The sequence below is a fragment of the Bombus terrestris genome, chromosome 6, assembly GCF_910591885.1.
Source record: "Bombus terrestris chromosome 6, iyBomTerr1.2, whole genome shotgun sequence".
Taxonomy (NCBI): domain Eukaryota; kingdom Metazoa; phylum Arthropoda; class Insecta; order Hymenoptera; family Apidae; genus Bombus; species Bombus terrestris.
Genome location: NC_063274.1, coordinates 14,926,706 through 14,951,155, shown reverse-complemented (window position 1 = coordinate 14,951,155; position 24,450 = coordinate 14,926,706). Strand labels below are relative to the sequence as shown.

At 35.0% G+C, this 24,450-nt stretch overlaps 1 protein-coding gene across 1 annotated transcript in view; it reads left to right on the top strand.

Annotated features, from left to right (window-relative positions):
- The window catches only part of LOC100642807 (icarapin-like), a 55,395-nt gene that overhangs the window by 8,058 nt on the left and 22,887 nt on the right, over positions 1 to 24,450 (top strand). The gene's annotated exons all lie outside the window — the stretch shown is intronic.

The following is a 24,450-nucleotide window of genomic DNA, read 5'->3' as shown; positions in this document are numbered from 1 at the left end:
TATGCGGCCATTAGGTATGCCGGCCGCGTCGCACCACTACCGCCTTCGAGTAATTTAAATGAAAAAAGGGGGTACACCCCCAGTCACTTTGCCTGGCCGGCGTGCTTTTTCTCCGCTGATGATCGCCGCATCCGTTCACCGGGTCCGCTGTCCCTTGGCTTGGCTCTAACACGTTCGCCCTGCCACCGAGACTCTCCAGGAGGGTCAATTTAGCACACGATCATCAGCGACGTTATCAGCGATTGAGTTTATGATCATGGGAACTCCCGGGACGCACGATAGTTGTAGCAGCTCGATGAGAGCGATAAGATACAGTCGTATCTTTCAGATATCTTAGCCTGTCACCTATGTAGGTGTATCCCTTTGAATTTCCATAACCCGTATAATGGATCAAGTATAATCTATATATCCGTAAGATATTATACGGAGCGAATGTGACATTACGGTCAAGAATAAAACGAACTGAACGAGAATGGACAAAATTGGATTGCGTAGAGTGTTTCATTGAAGAATAAAGTCATTAGGTGTCTCAATCGTTCTGCAGACCTATCTTTGTAGCTTAGATTACTGTTCAATTATGGAAAGGGCAATAATTGCAAGAAGTGTAAAACCAGTCTCTTTGAATCCTCGATTCAATGCTACAAGGAAACAGTACGTTTGTTACATTTATACAAAATATAGCGAATGTAAGAAACGACAAAAGTTTCTGTCGGTTTCCCACAAATTGGTTGTTTAACGGATACTGCCTTTCATAATTGGATTTATCTTTTTATTTTCTAAGTTCCAGCTGCCTTCCCTGCAATTGCTTTAGTTCAATCTTTTATTATTTCATAGTTTAACCTTTCTATCTTGATTTTTATTTTCAAGATCTTTCTATTTTAATCGAAAAAAGTAGATTGTAGGAATGTTTTAGGGAAATCCACAGATTGTTTAAAGTCTAATTGAAGAACCCAAAAGGAGCTACTTTGTTGCAACGTTTTACTACGTGTTGTTATATCTTACCAAGACAGAAATCGGTGAATGACCTCGAGGATCGTTGCAATATGCATCCGAGGTCAAAAGTCGAAGTTGACTCGATACGCGGTATCGTTGCAGCAAATTAGTCGAAGTCGATAGGCTGAAGTGTTTCTGACACTTCGAAAGGTTCAGAGGAAACGAGGTTCCTGTTTGCTATCGTGCAATCCGAGAAGTTGTCGTTGCAATCCTCGACCGAAATCGTTCGAAACTATATCCTAAGTAGTTGGCCTATGTATTCCATCGTATGAACATTTTCTTTGATCAAATACGTTAATACTAGAAAGAGTAGTAGGTTATTAGAACGTTTCAATAGTACAATATTCCAATTAATTGAATATTAAATATTTCAATAACTATTCTACCGTTCTTCGAATTTTTTACAAACGTTTGATTTTATCTGCGAAGGATAGATTAACTATTATTATATCTCTATGCACGTATCATATTACGAAGTTCATTTTATTTTATGGAAAAATAAGGATGCAAGTAGGAAGCAAAGGAAATAAAGGAACGATAGGTTGAACACATCGCCGAGGATTTATAATTCCGGAAACTGCGCGAGGACAATACTCTGTACTTAACAGGACATGAGATACTTACATCTGCGAGCTGCTCCGTGTTCAGTGTCCCAGATAACTTGCGATGTATTGCTAGAAAAGACGTGTTAGGATTGAACTTTTGTTCCATCTCCGAGCTACGTACTTACGTGCAACTTACATTTAAGCCGAGGCAATCGCATCGGCGTTGCCGCTTTTCAAAAATCGATAAATACGTACATCAGCGGTAAAATGATACGGTTGTAGGAAACTTTTAGCGTGTATGATTCGTTCAGAACTCATGGTTATCAAATTCATAAATCGAATAGTTGAAAAGAGCGATGATATAAATATTATTTTTTTAAATTCTTCAAATTCATTGAAATAAATCGATATAACAGAAATGGATACTTATTGTAAAAACAAATCCTTTTTTTTGGTTTTTTAGAGAAATTTATAAAAGACGTCCATGGTATAGTTTCTCATTGGTTAACTGATAAAAGAATGTAGTTCTATTATTACTCGAAGATTGGAGGACTAGAATATTCTAGTTTAATTTTTAGTTTAAAGTAAAAATAAATATATGAGTGCATATTTATAAGAATTAAAAAAATTTATACGGTTTTTTTAAATGCATTATATCGAAATTTTCTATATTTGTAATTCAATGAATTATTTTTCAAAGTATTTAAAATATCGATACGTATACAATTGAATAATAAAATACATCAGCTGAAATTACAGGATTTCACGCGTTGCAATGTAATGTATTAATATATCGCTAATGGATTTTAATATCCCAACTGTGCCAGTTCGGGCTGTATGCCGGTTTGACGCCACGAAAACGCGTTTGATAAATTCAACGTAGCATTACATTACATAAAAACGCGATGCCGCTATCGGTCACAACATTTTTTAAAATATGTATAATGTATATTATTACTCGAAGTACACGGGGCGCATTTTTGTGATTACGTGGTTTCATAACGTGCCTTTCAAAGCATTGCGGCTGATTTATGGAAATAAGAAGTAAATTAACGTTCTCCGTGGTGGATGAGTTGAAGAACACAAAACGCCATACGACGTAATAATTCAATACCCTGATGGCGCGCATAGGAAACGTATAAATTTTTAAATAGCTAAAAATTAAATTTTAATCTATGAAGTTCGCGATCAACGGAACCCGAGCACTTCCTTTTACGTATAATTAAACGGAAATCATATTACCAATTTTCGTCGGCTGACGCGAACCAACATTTTTACTGTAATTAAAATTTTGCCGTTTATGTGAAAATTTTTTTAAAGCGAAACAGAACTTTTTAATTGCTGTAACAACAATTGCAGTAACGTGAACTGTCCATTTTCATTCTGCACAATGATTTTAAACAGTATTAAAGGGAGTTATTACTACAACGTATTAAACGAAACTCGTACGTTCATATTGCTCTCTAAAATCGATTCTCCAATTTGTAATATACTCAATTGCCAGGTAACCGTGAAACACATTCTTGTTCAACCTTTATACGTTTATTATTTTTTGATACAAGCGAAGAGCAATTTCAACACGTTTTTACAAGAGAAGCTTTACGTGGAATATTTATGAATTTATTTATACAAGATTATTTGTACGCCCTTTTTCATTTTCCGTCGGTGGAAACAAAACGAAATAATAATTTGCACATTATATTAAAGCGGCGCTAGTGAATTACATAAAGTTAAATTATTCGAAGTACATCGAATCTCGTTTTCAAATCGAAGTTAGACAAATGTTGAATGAAAATATCAATGATCATAAGCAAACGTAAAAAGAATTTTTCTTTTCAACAGAATCATTGCTAGGTATAATAAAATTTAATTTCTCGTAGTTAAACCATCCTATATTATCGATGTAACGTTAATATTATTTAGACTTCATTGAACAAAAATAACATTTCATTATATGATTATCATGTTAGTTTCGATAAATGACACGGGCCTTTTAATCAAAAGGGGAGTAATGTTTTCGCTCTGTTAGTTGACGAATGAGAAAAAAGATGGAAAAAGGATTTAACATAAACTCGAAGGGTACAAGTGGACAATTACGCGTTTCATATTAAAATCATTAACTACCTGTTAATTATAACAAATCGGCGAAAATAATCTTATAGTTGCAGTTATGATTTCATTACGAATGAAGTTCCACTGTATGAAACAACGTAACATAATTGCATCTCGGATATTCGTTGATGAAAAACTTGATTGTGCCCACGTATGATGTAACTCTTTTTTTTCAGCTTCGAAGTGCATAACTGACCCATATATATACAGGTATTATTTAGGAAAAAATAAAAAAGTTGGAACGCACAACGCTTGCAATTAGAAGAAAATTAAATTTTGTTGAGAGAAGTAAGTTTCGCGAGATGTTACACGATAACAAACAAAGTAAATGTATATTATTTTTATTGAAAACAGAAAACGTAGTAAATATCACCAAACATTATTGAACATAAATATTACAAAATTAATAACAATACGAGGACTTTCTGCGTACATTGCTCAGTTTTTCGTCAAAATCGAATAAATAGAAGACAAAACTAATTGTCTTGAACTTCTAAATTCATATGGAATAAAATTTATAGAGGCAAATAATATAATAGAGACACTTGATAATAAGCTTCGCATTACTTTGAGTCAATATTATTCAATGATAATGAATAACCATAAATTTTGTTTCTTAACATATTGCACTCGAGACTTCTAATGTATTTTGACAATGTCTTCGAAGCGCATCGAAATTAACGTTATAAAACCGTACTAAACATTCGCAAAAACGAGAATATCGCTTGTTTTATAGTGAGTTTGGAGGTGGCGAGAAAAAAAGCTACGAGAGAAAGGACGAGAGTATCTTTAAAATGTTCTGCTTCCTCTAACAAGATCTTAATAAGGCGTGAAAACTTTTCAGCGTAATATAATTTCGTGAAACTTTTTACACGAAACTTCTCATATTAACGCTTCGATTCGCGCCAGGCGAGATAGGATAACACGTTCGCGAAAACGATTGGTTAAACAGACTTCTAAGAAAGACCTTGCTGACGGAAATAGCTCAGCTAATTTCTATCTGCCATTACTTGGTATTTATGATACATAATGAGTGTTCTAATTAACTTCAGAACTTGCAAAGTATATTGCGACACTGTCGAAATTGTCACAAAATTGTCTTCCATAATACTCAAAATCCAATATAATAATATTTATCAAACATTATTATGAAAACAATTCGCACATGTCACATTCGAATATAATCATGAACGAACAGATTAATGCATATTGAAGTATTCGAATATTCTGTTGCCTTCTGACACGTAACATTAAAGGAATAATTAACAAAAACTGTAACATAAACTACAAAATATGTAAAAAGCTTGCAACGAATAATGGAATATTCAATTGCGTCATTAGTTTGGTAAAAGCAGCTCTATTAAGGAAAGTAAATTTATCAAAATATCAGCTCGAAATAGAAATCTTCATTAAAAGCATTATTTATATCAACAATCTGTGTTATATAAATCAAACATCAACTCGTCGTCGTCATTATCTTCTCTTAGCTCTTTCATAACTTACAATTTGAAAAGCATGTAATTTACCAGACATGCTCAAAAGTTTAAAATAGAAATTAAAAATATACCCACGTTTTGTAAATTTCAAATTTCGAGATTACAATATAATATCAACATTATCGTTCTGAACTGCAAACAAGTACTGATTAAAACACGAAAACTGAAACACATAGCGGAGCCTGTCAACTTTCAAGGATTAGTTATTAAAAATAACAAAGAAAGAATATTATTATTATTCGAATCGGATAATAAAATACGCTAACAGCCTTTGATTTTCGAAAAGTATACATATGAATATTCCTAATGCTAATACTAATATCAAAAAACCAAAACCAAGGCCTTCAAAACATATAAGGGATACTTTCTAGTGTCTTGGAAAAAGAAATTTACAAAGAGAAGTCACAGTCCCCATAAATCACAGACATAGAGTCGATCATTATAACTTTGCAGCCTCATTGGCAGGCTTAAGCATTATTAATAGTACGAAACGCTACTACTTTAATTTTCAATTACAGAACTTGAACCGTATCCTTTGAAATTGTCCATTACACGATGAGCAGAGACTTGTATTAATCGATAGGTTGCGAAAATGCAAAATTTTTCTTCCATTCGATAAAACCTACTTTCGCTGAATATAAGAATCTTATAGAGACGTACGTACATTTTTAAACAAACGTAATATCCAAGTTTAAACGAACGTACTTGCACGAACCTTGTAACGTATTCATTTAATTTTGCGTAGCCACATAAACCTCCTAGACAGGTTCGAGCAAGGTTAATGAAAGAAAAAAGAAGCGCCTCGTTACCAAGAGGAAACGCAAAAAATTTTACAGAAGATATTATTTACGGAGAATTTTAGTTACAGAAAAAACGTGGCTCAACACGCAGAGCGCGCAATCACCATTTCGATTTTACGCTACGTACAAAGAATTATGGAAGCGTTCGTTCGACCAGTCGACAGACAATCCGATTAGCGGCGAGTTGCGAAGCCATAAACTTCGGCCCCTGTGGCCGCTAACTATCCAGTAATTATGAATAGTCGAGTGCATATCGCACGTGGAAATCGGAATTGAATTGGTTAGTTGGAAATTCATTTGGAAGCAATCATAAGTCCGGATCCCTTTATTATCTATCTCTTTTCTGCTCCATCGTTTCTTCTTTTGGATGCACCGATTCGATTCGTCCCGATTTCCGATCCTATGTATCCCGTATCGCGGCGTCGCTTCGATAACCATCAATACGATTCTGCGTACGCGGAAGTGCTCTCCACGTGAAATGGAAGAAGAGGGGCCTCAATTTGAATCAATTTAAAATGATACGTCATTATTCGAGTTCGAAGGAATATTCCTCGACGAGAGAGCGTACTCCGTTTCGAGAGGCAACTAGACGATCACGTTTCACGTGAACGTTGTTTGGAGTAGTAACGTGGAGCAGTATACAATTAGCAGTTGTCTGTGTGTATCGTGCAGTTAATAATCCACGAAGACGCGAATGAAGTCAGAGGAAGCGTTCTGATTGACGTTGACTCATCGTCGTCGAGCCACTTTGTCGAATGATGCATACCTATGTAATTTCTTCTATCCTCTCTACTTTGCTTTTCTTTCTCGTTTTGTAAACGTTAAACCGTTAGGTAGAAAATTGAGCTATGATTACGGGATGTTTGTAATTTCTATGTGCTATCAATTTCGATTCAATAGAGATTGCGATTTGAGTCTCGGACGATGTGTGGTATCGGAAAAAAGAATACACACCCGGCTACAGCATGACGAGCCTCCACTACATTTTTCAATTAATGTGACACAACATCTAAATCGAATCTCTAATGGGAAATAGATAGGGCGAGAAAGTCCAAGAGAATGGCCTCTTCAATCACCTGGCTTGGATGCGACTGCTTTTTGTAGGGACAGTTAAAGACTCTACTCTGCTGATCACTAACGAATATATATATATATATATATATATATATATATATATATATATTTCTATTTCCTATGTTTTAAATCTACTACATTACTTCGTTAGTATATATATAACATATATTACATATATTACAATACATATATTACAATATGTATATATATAACATCGAGAGGAAATATTTGAAAAAATACATAGATTTTTTGTCAAATATCAGTCTTGCAAGAATGCACAAAACGCGCATAAAATACAAAAATATACAAAATATCTAAAATAAAATACTCGTTGTAACATTTAATACATTAAATAACCTTCTAATAACGTCTATAAATAACCGCAGTCTACTTATATCTATCAAAGTGAAAAAAGACACGTTCCACATCTTTTACAAATATGAAAACAAGTTGTATTTTTTATTGGAAACTTACATGGCTTTGCCTTAGATCAACTTCTGTAATATTCTGTATAAAAATCGAACTAGAAACTATATATGTAATAGGAAGTCAACTATTAGTCACGTTTTCTTAATCATGTATTTCTAATACGTTCTCGTGGGCGGAAAATCACGATTGAACGCGTCGATTAAACGTGGATCGCGCATCGGATTAAATCGACGTGCCGATCGTTTAACAGGTTATGCGGATCGGTTTAGCTTACAGAAGCGCGTAATCGCGTATCAGATTCACGGTGAATTTTTAAAATTCAATTCACGCGCGGTTCGATCAGGATGGAATACGATACGCAACGGGGTCTCTATCGCGCAGCTAGCTAATATTAATACTTACCGATTATCGAATCGATACGCTCGAATTGAATTGATTCTATTTCATTCTACCGTTCTTTCTTTTTTTCGTTTCCTTATTTTTCTTTTTCCTTTTCCTTCCTGTTCTTCGTTTGTTCTATTGGTTTCCTTTTACAGTATTTTCCTACGGTTGTAATTTAACGATTTTATAGATACGACGATTCGTAAAATTCTCAAAATGGAATTTTTCAAGCCAGGTATAGTTAGCTTTTTTTTTAGTATCGTTCCCCGTTTCCTTACTTTCTTTCTCTTTTCTCCTTTCGGTATTATATTTATATATTCTTTTATTTTTGGATTTGGACCCTCGAATCGAATCGATATCGGCTTGCCTGATATTTTTACTGTATCTTTCCGATATTTGTTATTTTCTTTTCATTTCTACGTAACTGCTTTATAATTACGACAGCAAATCGAATATCCTGAATCAGCTTACGTCTTTCCTTTTAATAACATTTCGAAAATTTTATAAATACACCGATATCGATAAATCCCAGGTGTGACCCAACTTCTCGAATTAAACATTCCACCGTAAACTCGAACTAATCATGGCAGAGTGTACCTTATTTCCACAAAACGGCTTTATAAATTATGGTAACGAAATGAATCTCGCTCTCAACTCGCCTATCCTTTTAATAACATTTCGAAAATTTTATAAATACACCGATACTGATAAATCCTTGGGGATTGAACTTCTCAAATCAAACCTTGGAAACCGCAACTAATCATAGCAAAGTGTACCAACACCCATAAATCCTCCACCTTTTCCCTCATCCGCTCTGATCCCTTAGCCTGCAGTAACGCCACTCGTAAATTCTCCCATCGATTTATTCGTATTTTTGTCGTTGTTACCCCGTCTTATCCTTTCCAACGTCGTTCCTTTAATTACGAGTCAGCGATCTCCGAAGAACCGTAGCGTAGGCACACTTCTTAGCAACGTATCTCTATTCGAGCATGAAGAAGTTCATTGTACCGTTTCTTCGTGTGTTACGACACGGTTGGCCGTGCAGGCCTCGCGGAACGTGTCGACGTATACCAGAGCCGGTCGCATTCCAAGATGAGAGTTGGCAGAGGCAAAGAAGTGGAACGACTTCCAATTATCGACAGGCGTCTGGCGGAAGTGTACACGTTGAAGGACTTCGTCGCGGATCGGAGCGAATCATCGGCGATGAACTCGTTTCTTTTCCGATGCATGCCACGCGTTTTCCGCCGCTCTGATGGATATCTCTGTATAGGGTGGGGCACCTGGAACAGGCTATTCGAACAACTCGTTTGCTTTTCATGGTAGAAAAAGACGCATCGAATTAAACTTGCTTGCTTTGAAGGAAGATATAATCTGACGCTAACAGTTTTTTCCTAGGTGGAGGGTTAGAGGAGATATCAAGCTGAACTTCCTCTTTTTTTTTTTTTTAACAGAACAATATATTTGTTTATCTACCTTCTAAGAGAGAGAGAGAGAGAGAGCTTTAAGATGAATGCAATGATCTATACTTATAGCTCGTTCAAGGTCAATACGTTAATTATTATTAGTTTGAGATAAAACATGGATCTCGTACAATATCTCAAACTAATAATGATGTAGTTAGTATTCATGGATATAGATAAACACAGATACGACATGACTCAGTGTTTCGAATGTTAAACGGAATTTCAATATTATTGCTGGAACTAATTAAATTTCTCTATCGTCTTTGAAGCATCTATTTATAGTTTAAAAACAAGGCAAACTGTAGGTAATGAACTCCTTACATATCAAAACTACTTCATAATGTTTTGTACGTAGATGTTAATTCTGATATCGCGTATAAATATTTACAAATAGATTATAGTAAATTTTAATTGTTAAATCTATGCTTATATAGACTTCGTCGAATTGTACCAATATTCTGCAACAGTTCTGACAAAGGATATACTGGTCTTGAGACTTCCTATTTATAAATTCGTAACTAAATTACATTCTGCTAAAAATAATCTTATAACTGCGTACATATATCTTCGCGCTCCTTTTACGTATGCATGCTTATGTGTGGCTTAATATGTATCTTACTGCCTTTATATGCCTCTGCCTCCTATATGCGTTTGTATCTTTAATCTTTATGCGTCTCTCCAGTGCGCACGCATGCGTCTCAGTACGTATATACATAATATATATGCGAAGCTTCTTGCGTTTCCTTGCGACTTGGCATTGGTAACGAGCGTAACGAGCCCGAGAGATGTCCTCTCACGGTCAATCGTATATCCTTTCGAGCGAGATAGAAGCATCTATACGACTTCCTACCGTGCGTCACGTTAATAACACGCATAACTGAAAATGAATTTCATTATGATAATCTTTCTTTATTATACGCGTCACCGTGATAAAATGCAGTATGTATGAAGGCCTTGCATGCGCGATACATAACAGTGCACGCGTTTAACGACCATCGTGACGATCGCACGAAAGTAACGCATACTCTCTGCAGTTTCCATTATTTAGGGATAATTGTTTTCTACGGTCCGTGTAGGATTTTTCTTCAATTGCCTGGTTTCGTAATAAGATTTTATTTAGAAATTGCAAAAGAAATGGATGTTTGTCGATAAATATTGTAGGTGACAATAATCGAGTGGCTAATATCGAATGGTATACTATATGTATGCGAAATTGTAATTATTGCAAGTTCAGTCTAAACGTTGAAGGTTGTTATACACGAATCTCAAAGTATTAAAAATACAAGAAAGATGAAGCAAACTCGATAGAAAATGATTTTGTTTAGGTTGTTATTTATAGAAACTTCAGTTTCAGTGTATCTGCGTTTTACATACTTATTACTTATTATTATATTATTGTAATCATTCGAAAACTCATTATAGACTTCCAAGATAAAAGCTGTTGAATTAATTGGTAGATTGAATATTGGTAATCCACAATATGCAGATAATCTGTCTAGATCGGATTAGCTGTATCCTTGAAAAATGAATGTAACGCGTTGATTCAAAATAGGTGAAAATAAATCAGTAAAAAATATTCTTATTCTGTACTAATTTCTCAAGTCAGATATATGTACTTACAGGTTATATACTCAGAATAACTCGGTATGTAATTACATATATGTAATCGTATTTCCACTTCTATAGAAGTCAGTATTAATTTTGCTAAATGCACTTGCATGCTTTTAGTAATTGTAAAAATAGGAACCGGTTTTTATCACAGATATATAGTATATCTGAAATTATATATATTTGATCATTTTATTTATCAAATGGTTGTATCGTAAGAACCATAAAAAGTTTAACAACCAATTTAATAACGTAGACACGCGGAAATCCCTTACAATTAAGACACTCAAACGCTCGCCTCTAAAATTCTCTACTGAATTCTACTAACGAAATAAAAATTCACGCTTCTCTCCGAGACGAGTTGCGTATGGTTAAAGTCCAACGTGGTCCACTTCATGTTTAGCATACCGAACTAAAGTGCAAATATCGTTTATACCTGGTCGCAATAGTTTCTAGCCATGGCATAACTTTCAATTTCCCCAATTTCCCTAAGAACCTTACACCATCATCGTCGTGCCACCTGTTCCGCTTCCTGAAACGCATAAACGCGAGGTAATTTCGCGTACGGTCGCGTCTTTTCGTCTAATTAACGAGCCTTCGAGCATAAAGAGTCGCAACCCCACCGCGCCTAAACGTTACGTTACACGCGACTACTTGCGAGTTATTACGTCTTTGGCATTAAGCCCGTACTCGTTGTACGTGTATTCCCTCGCGTTATTTCGATTTCAAGTTTCATAATGCCGGAACGTATTGTGGGCACCGTTTTTACTTCGCCTTTACCTCTTCACCTTTCTCTCTTTCTCCTCCTCTTTTTTCTCCTTCTCCCGCCAGCTTGTCAACCCGTATCGTTCGCCTATCGTGGTAGAAAATAGAACTTTGCTGTAGAACGGGCGCAACGTCGGAATGAAAATGATTCAACCACTTAACTCGTCAAGATTTCACATTTCTTTCTCGTTAAACCCACCCTAGGTTCGTTTCTGGCAACGATATAATCTCTTTCCGGTTATCTGTTCACGACGGATGGTGGTTTTCTGTGTGTTGATTGTTAATTTAAGGAGTTAATTTATGAGAATGATTGAGACTGATCGAATTAGACAAGTTGAATGGTGCATCATTGCAGACTTATTGGCGTCTATGGTGATTGCGAATATTCCAAGTAATCTGATTAAGAATCAGAAATTTTATTACTGACCAATTTATTTCTTGCATTTAATTTTCAATTAATGTTTCTTTTCAAATATGTTCAAGTTATTTAGGATTTGACAGAAGTTTATTGTGAAAAATTAATGTCACGCTAAATATTTCATTTCAAGTTTTATTTTTGTATTATACGTAATATCAGGGAACTGCTTCGGCGGTAGGTTCTGCACATAAAAACAATAAAAAAGGTTTATATAACACTATAAAGATATGACCTATTTAACTTTGTTTTCAAGTTACAGCGAGTTTCATCTAAACAAGCGGTATCTGTGTAGCTCCACAAGAGGCGTTCAAAATAATCTTGCATCACGCTTGAACACAAGATTGGAGACGTCTTAATGACTATTCTCCACTTCTCCGAGAATTGTTCGTTAGATATTCTATTAGAAATTCTGTTTGTAAATAGGTTGATGAGATTAGTTCAACTACTTCCATTTTTCAATAGAATTATTCCAATATAAAGCTCGCTATAACTCGTAAACAAAGTCAAAGAGGGCATATCTTTATATAAACTTTTTCTTATCGTTTTCATGCGCAGAATCCATCGTCATTTTTCATTTAATTTTTTACATTTCCTCCACGTTGTATTCGACTTGCATCGACCTATGGAAAATAACACGATAAAAGAAGAAGTTTATTAAAATTATTACTTACGTTGGTTTCGAATGATACTTGTTACCGTCTAATTTGAAAGAAAAAGATTTATTACGCCTAAAAACTGGTTAAGTTAATTCTAAATGTAATCTTGAAATTCGTGTTATTTAAACAAGCTTGTGTCCATAATCGAATTACTCCATTGAGAGTTATTTTCAAAGACGAGATAAGAAAATGAAATCTCGTAGCCAGTGAAATCGTGAACGCAAATAACGTTTCCACTTTTGAGAGCAAAGTTTATTTGTATGTCTAAGGTATCACGCAGAGTTTATGAATTCTTAGAGAAGCTCATGAATATTTAAAAATCGGGTCACTTAAGCACCTACATCATTACAGCCATAATACAGAATTGCAAATTCATTCATTTGTAACTGTTTTGTACCTTTCAATTTAAGATCAACAGACAGTTTCATTTTTCTTCTTATAAAATGTAAACTAACACGCGAACATGATATTTGTTACTTCGTAAAAAGAAAGAGGCTAATTTAAGCCTTCTTCCTCTAGTAAAAAACATACCTTTTCAACGTAATTATACGGAAGTCAAGCCAACCCTATCGAGACTAGTCATTTCTAAAGAATTCAATGTTGCTCATGTAACTTCTGCTTCTGATGTTAAAATGCAGAAATTTTCCAGAACTGCTGTTGATCAACCAGCTTTCGAATGATTCAATTATAACGAAATTAATACTCAACAATTTTTAAATTTCTCAAACAGAAATTCTACGTAATGCTTTCAAATATAAATTAATGTAATCCTTGTTTCGGGGGCAAAAATATAATTGTATTGTCACGTTGCAAAAATACGGTTAATATCTCATTATGATTCTAGTAACGTTCTAGTTGCAATTTTACATTTTGCATGTAACAAACTTTTTATCAAATAGTTAGAAAGATAAGAAGATACGCTCTAATTTGAGAAATGTGTAAATAATCGAAGTAAGAAATCTAGAACGAATATATTGTTTTATTTTTATTTATTTCATTTGCTTCTAATTTTCTTACTTCCAATTACATTCATGTTTTATTTTTCTAACCACCAAGCTTAACGTCTCTCGTGCTTAACATTTAGACTTAAAACCTACAATTTATATTCCTTATTCTCTGTGTCTTTACCACTTACATGTATAACTCTTCTTAAACTTTAATAGCTTAACTTAAATTTCAGTAGCATACAAAACAGAAACATAAAATATGAAACTCAAATAATATAAAATATAAAAATACCATATATACATAGAATAGTTATAGATGATCATGGCACGTATTTGAAAAAGTGTTCGTGGAACGAGCAGAATGCAATATGGTCAGGAAGCCAACCAAGGTTCTAGGTGGTTGGTAAATGTCACTGAACGAGATTTACACACGTAGGTCATGTGTGCTATGAATCACACACGATTACGGAAAACTTGTTTCTTCCAGCATGCCAAGAAAGCTATTCTGTTGTCTTTGATCTCAAATACTCGTTCATTGCGTATTCATTCGTCGGTCAGTCGCATATCTTCGCATAATCTTTCTTAAAGGCTTTGGTGTTATGTATATCAATTAAAGTCCAATGTCTATTGCCTTCTTTTGTACTTCTGTTTTGCCATTTTGTAATCTTTTAAACCCGTTAAAAGCAAAAGTTCTCATCGACTCCATCGTAAAAATAATTTATAACACGTAATTTGTTTGTCGAGTTAAATTAGAATAAAGTACGAACTATTATCTGCGACCCATAGATCCTTAAGAACTGTAAATATTTTAATTAGTAAATTTCATTAAATTCTTTGTCAGTACTTTTTGCTACCTTCTAAGTGTTTAATAAATATTAAATTCTCAATTAAAAGTTAGAATAAGAAAGAAGTTAGCCAATCCAATTTTTTATAGAAAAATGCCGGTTTTTATTAAAGAAATGCTTCTGACTTTCAATGAACGAACCTATGTTTTTTCCCATTTAAGTAATTTCGTAAAAATTGAAAAATATGTTATAATCTGAAATTATTATGAATACGTGTAAATTATTTATTTTATAAATTTATTAAATTAAAATTATTAACATGTAAACTAACGTAATAACGTGCAAATTATTTGAAATTGTTTATCCTAACATGATAAAATTAACATTACTTTACCACGAATTCCATATTTCGGCAAGAAATTAATTCTATCCTTTACAATTTGCTTGTAGTTTGGCGATAGAGGATTCTAACGAAGCAAAATTATTTTATTATTTATTGTCGTAGTTTGTCGTTTCATTGCGTGAGAAACAATTACGCTTATAGACTTTTAGTAGGGAACGATGCGCTCGAATCCTGCGACATTACACACAGCTTCGAAACACGAGGTGTCTAAATACTCCTTTTGGGGACACCGCAACAGCACATCGCACTTTAAATGTTGAGTTTCATTCAGATTAACTCGCTTCCGAGTTAAGTTTCCCTTTCCGAGTACGAAAGTCAATGAGATAATTGAAATCTTGTGTTTCGCTGGTAGCCGCGTTGCCTCGAACTCTCAACGAATTTTTTAAAAGAATTAAACACGTATTTAAATCGTACACCATCTGTTGGTTTTAACTTATTTGAATAATAGCCTGGAACTTTGTTCACGAAAATTGTAAATTATACAACGGTCTGAAAATTTAAACATTTCACAGATATGAAAGTTCGAAGGTTTGGAACATTTGAATCGTTGGAAAATATTTTGTTTCGGAATCAGATTTACATTTCTTTGCGCGTCAAATTTGAATAAATACGAAGTATGTATTTCATGTAATTATTAAAATCATATTGTTAACGATGAATGTTGCAATTAATTACAAAGAACAAATTTCTGCTAGTTATCGAAATATTCTTAATAAAAAATTATAGATACAGGGCGACGTTGCATTCTTGAATTTTTACTTACGCCTCGTTGAAAGCAATTTACGAGTTTACGCTGATTCAATTCAAAAGTATATTTGAGACAAGTTATTTACGCTATGCATATACTAAATCAGCATATGTAAAACAAATTTTAAAAAATCGTTTCTTCTAAATAAAAGCCTCATAGCTGAAACTGCAACAAATAAAATTCACTTAAGAAGAATATTTCCTTTCGATTCTTCAATAAGTGTACAATTTTACTAGAGAAACATCTCAACATCGACGCTATCCCATCACAACATAATTACGAATAAGCCTTGCTACATTTTCATTCTCCTAAATATTCGGTCTATCTGATTACCGCCTCTCGCCGCTAAACGCGTGCAAACTTTATTCAAGCCAACTGCAGGCTATTTTCAAGCCACAATATATAAGTATTCTAAGAAATGTTAAAACATTTATCCACACCCATTGCGTTCAAAACATATTAATTTAATTAAATTACTGTAACGTAGAAAGTATGTATGTAGAAAGCAGATGTGCCGAAAAAATGTTATAAATGGTGATTCGTAGAAGTGGCCGATAAATCTTGAACTTTTCAATCGCCAAGCGAACGTCACGGCTTGAATACGTCTTGGCCCGATAAAACTCGCGATAAAGTGATAGAAGAGAGAGCACAAGGTACTTAAAATAACGCAAGGTCCACTCGTAATCATTATATATTCGCATCGATTTCCATAAAACCTTCTCTGCACCGTTCGTTGCACTCTATGATTTCCTGCAGTTGGCAATTGCGACGACTTGATACACTGCAGTATAAATTTAATGGGAATATCGGTGCGCGCACGTGTACGTTTCCTGCATGTACACCCATATCGATAATAATAAATCAGGTAAGACGGTGGTAATTTGACGATTTTTCTACTAATTCCTAAACATTCACGTTTACTTATGTTTTAAAAGCGAGCAGGGATATAATATCATTGGAATGGTGAACAATAGATTGTGACATAATTTAGCTTGATATATCTGGCAAGAAAGATATTTCATATGTTATGAATTTAATTATATTATAAGAATAAAAATACTTTCTGAAAATATGATTCCATAATTAATAATATATGATATAACAGAGGCAAAGGATGAAAGCGAATGATATGTGGGTCGTTGGAAAGATGAAATACATATTAGGGAGGGAATGAGAAGAAACTATGCGATTTTTGTAATAACGAAATTGGAGATTTGAAGTACATGTTAATAGCGTACGGAAAACTGACGGAGATAAATGAATATACAAGAGATAGTTAACGAGAAAGGAAAAGAAGAGACTTTGGACTGATTAAGAAAACTGGGAAGGAAAAGGCAGGAAAGATTAAGAAGGTATTTTAGAAGTTAGATAAAGAATCATAATTGGTTAAATAGTTAGCTCTAATAGCTATTACTAAATAATCAGATAAGAGCTAAGCAATAAGAGTTTAAATAGTACAGTTAGGTTGATAGACACTAGATGGATTAATAGCTATGTTAATAGTTATACAGTTTAATAAGAGGAGTGTTTAAAATATATGTATCAGAAGGATGCTTGGTGAAGACTGTAAGGCAAATAAGAATAAGAAGAAAGAATGAAAACATAAGCTATTATTATTAATAGTATATAACAAATATAAAACAAATAAATAAAGTTATAATCGAATATCTAATATACGCATAAGGAAACATCTTCGATATTAATTTTTAACTTTTTCCAAACAATTCAACAAGAAATGCAGGCTTAAACTCAAAACAAAAATAGTTTAACGACAATATTCTCTCGCTTCATGCTAATAAATTAAGAAATTTAAACTAATTTACTTTCTACAATCTAAGCTAGAAATCAATCATTGTCTACTAGCTTTCTTCGACTAAATTAGATCTGACTATTTCGTGTTTGAAATTAATGAAAAAGTATCACGGAATGTCATCAAGTATTATGAAGTATCAGCCAGTATCACTAAATCGAATTTGTCCTAATGACCAGCTCTCTTATATATCACATAAATTTTTTTTCTTTACGTGCTGGATCAATGTTTTTCTTTCATCAAAAATCCACGAAACGGGCTTTTCTAAGTTAAGACAATCCATAAATCCACTCGACGAGGAATCGGCGAAGGAAATAAGTATCAGACTTATCTTTCTATCGACACTATCGAGAGTCGTGCATAGGTGGTAGGTTCGTATATACGGGAAGGCAAGCATTATCATCCGCTTAATTGCCGGCTATTAATTCAAGTGGTTGTGTCAATGGTTATAGCTATTCAGCTAGTATATACACTAAGAGATTCATCCTAATGTTAGCCTAGGACGCTGTCATTGAGAAGCTGTGTCGTTGCCGTATACACATATGTGTATCGGTTATATATTGCAAGCTACACGTCGATCCTTTGCCTATAATTACTATAATTACTCAGGATGCAAGGATAGTCAGTCCACGTTCATATTGATAAGCCAATTCCTAATTAAGCTTATGTTCAATCTTTGGTTGAAGTAAATTATTCTAATTGTGAAACTCATAATAAAATCGAACTTTGTTAATTTTTTAACTGTTTTAGATAATAGTACGTTATAGTGGTTAGGATATACATAGTGAACCATAAATAATATGACGAAACATAGTGAAATATAGCGAATAATAACGAATCTCGATAAATACCATAAAAATTATCTATATTCTGCCGTGTAGTCGAATCGAAATTGACTACTTGTACTGAAACAACCTTTATCGAAGATGTTTCTCAACGGAATAGCTCTTATTTCTGTTTCTTTTTTCTTTTAGCCAAGCACTATTGTTCAGTACTTTATGTAATTAGAAAACTTTTACAATATTACAAACCAAAAGCAATTGGCAATTAAATATCGTATGCATCATTTCTCCGCATCGTATCGTAAGAACTTATTTAGTAAACAGAAGTATATGCGTGTGTATATATCTGCGGTTATATTCCGTCCATTGCGAGATAGAGGAGCAGTTCTAGCCAAGGTAAGACTGTAAGGCACGCTTTGTACCACAATCCTGAATACACGAACCACTGTGAACCACCTCAAAGACTCGGGACCGCGAACTCCAAGATACCAGATTCGTGGAACACATCCAAGTCCAGTTCTAAAGTGTTAGAAGCGGTATAGACCAATCTAAGATCGTAGAACTCAAAACTGCTTGCTCAGGGGATCTAAAACTGACCGTGATATCATAAATTCAATGATTCAAATGTATAGGATCCATAGGCACAGTCTAGTAGACCATAAACTACCAGTATTCGATACAAAGCGCCCGAAATGAGTCAGAATACTACGATTGTGAAATCATCGAACTCGCTTTGGATACACACGAAAGACTGACACGGTATATCTCGAAGCCTTGAAACTTCAAACTTTGTACAAGTGAAGTCATAGAACGTGATATAAATACACACAACGTCAAAACGTCGTAGAATATGGGATTCTAAGATCGTGGATATGTGTCACCATTTGCTGACACTTCTTTTCTAGCCAACGAACGTGAAGTAAGATATGAAAAATTTTGTTATTTACGAATAACGCTACACATATGTACAGTTGTCAGAGTTTCAAACATCTATTTATCCTCTAAACATATATTCTCAGTCTACGTGCGCGATTTTCAACCGGTTTGCCACAAGAATTTTTGAAACGTGCGATGTTTGACTATTTATTCGAATAAAAACAATAATAGTCGTCTCGAAACATAAACGTAATATACTTTTTGACGCGCCACATGATTGCTGAAAACAAAGATTCCATCCGAATGTAAATACACGTCACGTAAAAAAGCTTACGAAGATTATGCGATCCATTAAATACAACATACCAAACGAAAATTATACATCTTTTTATCTCTTCCTTCATCTCGATTCGAAGGACAGTTCGGAACGATATATCGGTGCTCGGAGATATATCGATGCCCTTCTTGGCAAGGAGGGAAAGGGAATGAAAAGGCAGAAAAATAACTGAAGAAATTGAACAAAAAGAAAAATGAAAACGGAAAAGAACAAAGAGAGGGGAAATATCAGTTCTTGCTCAGGGCGCGTACCTCGTGGAAAAGAAATGGAATTTTGCCAAGGCTGAGCCACGCTGGAAATACCACCATCTATTTTATTCTGCAGTCAATGGCACTCGGCACCTACTCGCTGTACCTCTACACCCTGTTTCCCTTTTTGCAGGCATCGCATTAAACCTGCCTAATGTCACTTGAGAAAGAGCGTAGGAAAGGAAGGCGAAGGAGGGCAGAGGAGAAGAAGAAAAAAGAGAGAAAACGGAGGAAAAAAGGGTGGCAGGAGCCGCGTCCGATAAATCGATCAGGTTCAAATTTCTCAAGGGAGGCCAGAGACCCGTGTACAGAGAAAGGCGCGAGGAAAAATGTGACACGACGCGACGCGGGAAAGCGTCGAAGTATCACGAGGGTCCATGAACCACGGTACATATATAGTTTACCATATTTGCGGATAGACGAGCAGATTTACCGGCTAAGCGTTCCGCTGTACGAACGGTCGACGATAAACTGCTCAGGAGTGGAAGTTCGCTGGAAGTTACCGAACTTTGCTCGCTTTAACGCGTCTCCGTGAACGCTATACTCGTAGAAATTAATTTTAATGCCCGGAGATAATTTCGTGACTCTCGTTGTAGTCGCTTGGCGAGAGAGAGTTCTGAATTAACGATGGCCAAACAGCATGTCTGTTAACGATGAATTTCTTTCGGGCAGTTTTCTGCTTTATGAGAATCACGGACATGGGAATCGACGATACGAGAGTTCGATAAAAATTAATGAAAAGTTTTGTTCGTTGTTGAGATTGATAGCGTTATTATAATGAATCGCATAAGGCTGAAGTAGATAAGCTTGTAGAGGCTGTAGCATTTATTTCATGAAAGTATATTGAGAAATATCGGTTGTATGTATAGAGTAGATGGAATTTTTGGTTTATTATGTCACTGTCTGTTTTACTTTTTGTAACATTTTTTTAATTGTGTAACGCCTTATTTTCTTTACCATCGTGCATATTTCATTCGACTCTCTTCAAGATCTAATCGAGAGTTTGCAGGAATTAAAATAAAGAAACATAAGTTGAAAGAAATGTCTGACATTTTTGACGATGAAAGACTTTCTTAAGTTTAGATCGTAATTAGACACGGTATGGCCTACGTAATGGCTAAAGCCACTAACTCAGTAACTTCGTCAAGCCCCTCACAGTAGAGTGCGAGAGAGGCTCGAGCAAGTTATCAAGAATAATGCTATGAACTTTACGTCTTAAATATTATTACACGCGACATGATTATTAGGAATTGTCGAGTACGATAAGCTGAAAGTACATGTTTTCTACATCTAACGTCAAAAGTGCAACGTAACTTCGCTATAAAGAAATGAAGTATATTTAAGTATATTAAGTATATTTATGATACATTTAATCTCAACTTCCCATCATTTTTTCACATTGGAGGGATTCAAAAACGATTAAAAAGGACGAAGTATGTACTACTATGCGTTGCCGAAAAGAAGACTAGCGCGATGGAACGAGGACAAGGTAGCGATCAATACGCGTGCTTATCGTTATGATTGTGTTGAGTCTATACGAAACAGCTAATCGGATTCGCGTTCCTCACGCCAGTCTTCTTTTCAGCAACGTTCTATAAAATGACAATAAGTTGACGATTCCTACGCATTTGTATAACACAGGCTTGTCTACTCCTCTCGATTTCCTCTTTCCTAGGTTTTGACATTTCATCATGCACCTAACACAATACCGATACAAAACACTGTTTTTATTTCGGTATGCAGGATTGCGTGTACTTTATTGCAATAACTTTATTACAATTTAATAAAGACAGTGGCATGCTCGGTGTCTAGCTGCTTGGAAAATGTTGTATGGAATAATTCTGAATTCGTTTCTCGTATACTATAGAAGCCTTGGAGGAGGGAATTCAATAAGGGAGTAGTATCTTGTCGTTGTCGTCTGTCAAAACATTTCATTCCGTGGCAGCAATCTCGACGATTTTTCATCATTGAAAGCTGTGGTCGCGAATTTCCTCGAGCTATGATAGACCGTGCGTCGTTTTTCGCACGGGGAGGGGCTTCCAAACAGGAATTAGATTGACTCAAACTGACTCCTACGTTTCTACGTGCGTTAATATGAATTGGCTACCAGTAAATTGAATAATCGCCAGAAGCATTCGAGAAAAGTCTACTTCGCAGAGTCCGATGAATATGCTCCTATCTCTATCTTTCTCTCTTTCTATTTTTCGACGCCCCTTACATATTAGATGCTCGTGTCAACGATAGTGATTTCTTTGGGGGAGATTGCTTTTACTGTTTTTAAGATTTCATAAGATTATTTGTTTTCAGAGTTATTGGTATATCGTAAGTTTCTCCTGTAAAGCTAACTTGAAAAGTTAACGAAGTACAATTAAAAATTTACCAGTTGGATAATTCAAAGATTATATAACGCGAAATTTTTCAAGTTCAATGATTCTGAACACCTCTTTCGCTTGCGAAGACAGTCTTTTGTTTTCCTGAAAGGGTTAAGTAAGTGAATGAGGAAACTTAACGAGATATTACAAAAACTTACAAGTTTAAAAGTAAGAAAATTGAAGGGTTTAGTAACTCGAAAGATAGAATACTTAAAAGTTTGCGGACTTGAAAATTTGTAAATTTACAGATACGATGATTAAGAAACTCGTATATAACGATTGTATGCATATATTACGATTATAAATTATATACGTTATACAAGGTACAACGACTATGTATAAAGCATTAAAAATGGTTTAAGTCTTTTTAGCATAAGAATACTTGTCTGTTTAACAGATTATTCTACGAAATAACTTTGTAATAGTTCGAAAATTGTATTATCATATATCTTAAATCTTGAATAATTTCATTTAACAGCTTATTTTGAAAGCACCGCAGGGGGTTGTATAGAATATAATATCCCGTGTACAGAAACAAAGACGATCTTAGAAACGTCCGTAACGCCTCTCGCGGTTTCCCTCTGAGAAATTTTCACGAACATCCCGTCGACGTCTTTCAAACGTTGCGCGCCCAATTTCTTCACCTCGCCGTACTTATATACCCAGCTACCGTGCCTCTACAAATTGAAATTAAATTATGCTCGAACATTCTGTACACGAAACGAGGATTACACTTTGCAAGGGTAGCACAGAATATAGAGGTATTACGTTATCTTTCGCCGATAGTCATGATCGATCGTAACTTTACATTCGCGTTTTTCTTTATCAAAAAACATCCCTGTTTTACATTTTATCCCGTATAAACGGTGTAGCGTCTATGAAAAAAATTCGAGGTTCTTTGAGAGGAAGGAATACTGTGTGACGGACCGTTTGATATACAAACGAGAGGAGGGGCTGTTTAAAAGAAGACACGATCGATCATTCCGGAACGATAGCCGTGCACCACGCCGTCGAGACTTTAGTTACACGCAGCGCTTTGACACTTTGCAAATGAGACGTCACGTGGTCGCTGTTTTTATTGTTTTCTCCTCTTTTCCTTTCTTTTTCTTTTTCTTCTTCGTTTCTTCTCTTTTCTCTTGCTTTTTAATCCTTACCAGACATACTCTGCTTATCGATTACCGATTAAGTTTGTTCATGCGTGTCAAACTCCTAGCACAGAAGTACAGAATCCTGCATTTCCTGGCTGACAGTGAGGTCGGTAGCGGATCCAGTGGCGTGGCACTAAAAGGGCTCGACGATAAATCACTACGGCAAATTCGCTGTAAAGCACTAAGTGCCACGAGCCGTTTGAAAGGATCGCGCGGGCAAAACGCCACGCCGAGAGCAAGAATAATTATTATAAGGTCGCATTCTGGTCCTCCTCGTTTTTAAACGACCTTCTTCGATCGACGCGTGTATTTGAAGTTTCGCGATTGAAAGCTTCGCAGCTGCACTGGCTTCTCTTCTTTATCCGTGCTAATTCATATTTGAAAGAAGCACGTGTAATTGAACTCGTGTTTAAGAAATTCTACAATTTCTGAAAATTATATTTCATCGAATACGCGATTGATATTCTATTTTTATTCGTACAACAAATTTTACGAGCAACAAGAGACGAATTAAAGTTAATAAGCTGAAAAACGGACTGGCGTTACGAAATTCAATTTTCCTTGTGACATCTGACACGCAATATATACGGAAAAGTCATGAAGTATATCAGTATTGATTCAATTTAGTTGCTTTTTTTAAGCTTGTCTAGTAGATGACACGATCGAAATTAACCGTTTGAGTTCCAAATAGCGCGATCGCTTTGTTTAGATTTTGTATCGAAAAGTCCCAGTACATTTGAACGCTACGGACGACTGAGGGTATTTTGTATTTTGTTATCTTCTCAATAATTTTTATTCAACAAAACTTGAAATACGTATAAACTAATAGTACATATAATAAGATAGATGTGTTTCATAAAATAACAAATTATTTCTCTTCGTAATCAATTAAGACAAGCGCTATCGCGCTGTTCGGGATTTTTCGATCCTGTTTTTTCAAAGACCCCTGGGACTCAAACGGTTAAAAGGTGGAATTTTCAAAATCGAAACGAGAGAATTCGTTTAAAAGGGGCAATAGGTTAAACGTGAATCACATGATTCGAAAATTGTCCATTTTCGAGCAAGTGTCGACCATTGAAATAGCAGATATAGATCACGGCTGGGAAATAAAGAGCATGTTAAAACGAGATAGACATATTTTGATATCACTTTCCCTTCGTAGCTGATATTTGCTCCGCCTATAGAAAGGGAAAGAAAAACTTGTTATTTATTTCTATTTCTCTTTATGAAGTCGATTTTATCAACACAACATCT